Consider the following 4,786-nt stretch of genomic DNA (forward strand, 5'->3'; position numbering starts at 1 on the left):
GTGGTCTCTCTGAAATCATCTTAGCCAACTGTCCAATTTGATTCTCGAGCCCTTGAATTGATGCTTGTTAATTTTTAAGTGTAGTTTCAGTGTTCTGAAAACGAGTTTTTGCTACTAAAATAAATTTTGTCATCAACTCCTCAAGGTTCGGGTTTTTCTCTTGCTGGTAAGGTTGTTGTTGGAAGCTTGAAGGAGGTGGTGGTCTCTGATTTCCTTAGCCTCCCCATGAGAAATTTGGGTGGTTTCTCTAACCTGCATTGTAAGTATTACTATAAGGATTATTTTGAGGTCGATGATTATTATCCATATAATTCATTTGTTCATTCTCCATGTTGTGGCCATAGGGTGGGTATTCTGAATTGCTTGTTTCACCTCCACTTGCATCGCACTGCATTACTGGATGAACTTGTAAAGTACCAAGTAAACCATTAATTTTTCTATTCAAAAGTTCTACCTGATTAGAGAGCATAGTAACTGAATCGACGTTAAATACACCAGCCGCTTTCGTTGGCTTTGTCTTCATGACTTGCCACTGATAATTATTCAATGACATCTCTTCTCTAAATTCATAGGCCTCTTCAAGTGTCTTATTATTAATAGTCCCACTAGCAGCTGCGTCAATCATCTGTCTAGTCGAATGATTCAGGCCGTTGTGAAAAGTTTGAACCTGTAGCCAAAGTGGTAATCCATGGTGAGGGCACTTTCTCAATAGATCCTTGTATCTCTCTCATGCATCATAGAGTGTTTCTAAATCTATCTACACAAAAGAAGAAAAATCATTCCTTAGTTTAGCTGTTTTAGCCGGAGGGAAATATTTAAGCAAAAAATTTTCGGTCATTTGTTCCCAAGTGGTGATTGATCCTCATGGTAACGAGTTCAACCATTGTTTAGCCTTATTCCTCAATGAAAAGGGAAATAACCGAAGGCGAATGGAATCATTAGAAGCACCATTGATCTTAAAGGTGTCGCAGAATTCCAAAAAAAATACTAAATGAGTGTTTGGATCCTCGTCCTGCAAACCATCAAACTGAACAAACTGTTGTATCATTTGAATCGTGTTAGGTTTTAGTTCAAAATTATTTACAGCAATAGCAGGTCTAACTATACTCGATTCAACTCCTGTTAAACTAGGTTTAGCATAATCATACATAGTACGAGGAGCAGGATTCTGATTTACTGGGTCTGCAATAGCCACAGGAGGTAACTGATTATTTTGATTATCAACCATCTCCTCTGTTGTGGTTTGAATATCGTCCTCTTGTCCTTCCTTTATGTATCGTAGGCTTCGCCTTATTTCTCTTCTGTTTCTGCGAGCTGTGCTTTTGATCTCACTATCAAAAAGTAGAGGTCTTAACAAGTTTCTTCTAGTAATAAACTATAAAAACCTCCCAGAAGTAAATAAAAGAAAATTTAGTGATATAAACGAAATTAAAATTAAATTAAACTGCAATAAAATAAATGGATAAAGTAATAAAAATTAAGCGTTCCTAATATTTTAGTTCCTCGGCAACGGCGTCAAAAACTTGATGGTCGTGTAACTAACTAAAAATTCGACTTAAGGTAAGCGCACCTATCGAACAGTAGTATAGTTATGGTGAGACCGAAAATATCATATCCACGAGGACTAAAAGTACTAGTAATTACTATCTTTTTATTATCTAGCCTAAGAATTAAAGTGTGTTTTTAAACTAAACTAATTTTCTAATTTAACTAAGAGTATGACAGAGATGAAAGTTGGAAAATACTTTAGAAAAAAAACCAATGGAGAAGACAATACCCAAGAAAGAATCTACGTAGACCTCACTTATTACCTTTGACTTTGATGATTTATTCACTTGACTTATTCCGTAGAAATCCCTGATTTATATTATTATCCCTTTCGAGACTAAAAACAACTGACTCTAGGTTGATTAATTGAAATCTATTTCTAATTAAAACCCCTATTGTCGCATTAACTCGATCTATGGATTCCCTTATTAGATTTGACTCTAATTCGGTAGATTTATGTCGTCCTATCTCTAGGAGTGCATTCAACTCTGCTTAATTATGGATGATCTACTCTTAAATAGGGATTTTTGCTTTAGTGATTAAGCACATGAAAACCTGAATTAATACCCTGGAATATTAAAACAAGAATTTAGAACTCACAATTAAGAATAAGAATAAGTCTTTATCATATAATTCAAATAGTAATAAGATTCGTCATAGGTTTGTCTCCCTTAGGTATTTAGGGAGTTTAGTTCATAATAATAATGGAAAACATCTTAAAGTTTGGAAAACAACAAAACATAAAGAAAACTCAAAGAACTTCTAGGAAATTGGATGGAAATCTTCAGTCTTGATGTAGATCATGGCTCCGAGGTGATTCCGATGGCTATTTACGAGTATTTTCTACCTCCAACTCTGTATGTCCCCCCTAATCCTCTTCTAAGGTGTTTATATAGGCTTTAAAATGCTTCAAAACTCTCAAAAGTGCCCTTTTCCAAATAGAACTAGGCTTGGGCTCGGCAGGGACACGGCCATATGCCACGCCCGTGTAATGGTGCTTAGGCCGTGTGCAATACTAAGTTGGTTTTTAGTTGACACGGCCAAGACACACGAGCTTGTAATCTACCCGTGTGTCACACACAGGAGTGTGGATTACCCGTGTAGAAGTGCCTATGTGACAACCCTAATTTGACCATAGTCGGGAAGTGGTCTCGGGACCACAAAACCGAGTCATAAAAATATTTAGCCGTTATATTTTATGTTTATTATATGTGAATATGAATGTGTGAAAGTTTTAAACTTCGATTTAGTCGATTGCATGTGAATTTAGTTAATAGGACTTATGTGTGACACTTTTGAAATATGATAGGTTAATCTATAAGGATCTATTAAAGCATGTATTGAAAACAATGGTTTTGCATGTCAAATACTCCTTTTTATAAATAGTGGCCGGCCATGATGATGACATATATTAAAATATGTATTAAATCTTAATTAAATGGTTATTATTTTATGTAAAAGAAAGGAAATAAACAAAAGAAATAATAAGGGTGAAAAAAAAACAAAGTTAGAATTTGGTTCTTCTTGGCCGAATGTAAAGAGGAAAAAGGGAGGAAAGCATTCGGTCATCTTAGGTTAATATTAAGGTAAGAAGTTTATATTAGTTCTTGAAATTTTGGTTAATCTTGAGTGAGATATCAAGTTATTTTTGTAACCCGTGTTGAAATTTTGATTTTTTGGAATGAATAGGGCTTTCGGCTATGGTAGTTAATAATGGTGAATTTTGTTGTTTCATGTTAAAGTTAGATGAATGATGATAGATGAGTGTTTGAACTATAAAAAAAGATCATAGGTGAGCATTAGATACTAAGGGAAAAGAATCGGCTATCTTGTTATGAACTAGGGCCGAATGTGAATTTGGTTGTGTTTGAATATTATATGCTTAAAATTGATGTAGTATAAGTTACCAATGTTCTTGCCGAATGTGTGTTTGATAATAGAGGAGTTTGTTATTGAATGTTTAAATAAATTGGATAATTAAAAATGGTAAGTCAATTGAAGAAGCCATACTTTGTGTGCTTAAATTTCTTAGTGAACATTCGGCTATGTCCCTAGTGAATGGATGAATTGATAAAAATTGTTTATAGAGAATTGCTTTGCCATGCTTATGTTAATAATATGAGAAATGAATTAATATGGTCTTAGTGTACCGATTAGGAGCTAAGAAGTTGAACTAAAGATAGAAGATTTTGAGTAAATGTTTCATAGACATTTTCTTTTGGCATTTAGTTCCTATGAATTCAAGCTTATTAAGTGGCCACCTATTCGGCTCTTAATGATTTTTATGTCATGAATAATGAGTTGATGAAAAGGTTTAATATGACTAAACTTGTTTAACATAGCTCAAGAGCATAGAGGGGCAACATCGGATAGAGGAAAAGCTAAAGTCACGGAATAGCCAAACCGAGACTTGTTCAGAAGGATATAAGGTAAGTTTTGAGTAATCGCCTTTAGTATAAGATTTACGATGCCTTGATATGTATATGCTAGATAAACATTATCTTTTAGTCCTATTTGATCTAAGATGTGTGGTAAATAATTTAATTATATGACATTTAGTTGAATGGTTAATTCGGGTTAAATTGGATTGATGAAAGGTATATGTGATTTGTTTGTATGATCTTCAAAACGAAATGAAAATGATGGCGTATATTTTGCCCTTATATACGAATGGAGCAATTGAATTACCAATGTAATAGGCTATGTGAAATGTGTTACCATGTGAATATATATACGCGAGAATTATATCCGGACTTCAGGTCCACAGGCTATAAGCGAGAATTATATCCGGACTTCAGGTCCGTAGGCTATATGCGAGAATTATATCCAGACTTTAGGTCCGCAGGCTACGTGCTGGACATATATCTGAATTTAAAGTCTTGAAGGCTTTATGCTAGTGACTGGATTCGGGTTCTAACCTAGCAGGCTTAATGTCGATAATTCGAGTAAGGTTATGAATTGAATGTACTATACAGTATGAAAAACAGGTACGCATTTCGTACACTTAAGCGAACCCACTTTTAGATTGAAGTTTCATATATAAGGAATGGAATGTGCATATGTATGTATAGATATACGTATGGATGAATATCGCATCTATGAATATGAAAATAACTACTTCGGACGATGTCTTTATTTATATGAAGGTATACGATTAAATTATTTCTATAATTCATGTTTATGATCGAGGTTCAGGTTGTGATCTCTTTGTATGTTAGTGTGTGTATATATATATACG

At 34.2% G+C, this 4,786-nt stretch overlaps 1 non-coding gene across 1 annotated transcript; it reads left to right on the top strand.

Annotated features, from left to right (window-relative positions):
- Window positions 1–683: 683 nt before the first annotated feature.
- On the top strand, window positions 684–790 carry LOC121212770 (small nucleolar RNA R71). The gene has a single exon (XR_005908144.1). It is a non-coding gene; the product is annotated as a small nucleolar RNA R71 (small nucleolar RNA).
- Window positions 791–4,786: the final 3,996 nt, after the last annotated feature.

This window comes from Gossypium hirsutum, chromosome A13, assembly GCF_007990345.1.
Source record: "Gossypium hirsutum isolate 1008001.06 chromosome A13, Gossypium_hirsutum_v2.1, whole genome shotgun sequence".
Taxonomy (NCBI): Eukaryota; Viridiplantae; Streptophyta; class Magnoliopsida; order Malvales; family Malvaceae; genus Gossypium; species Gossypium hirsutum.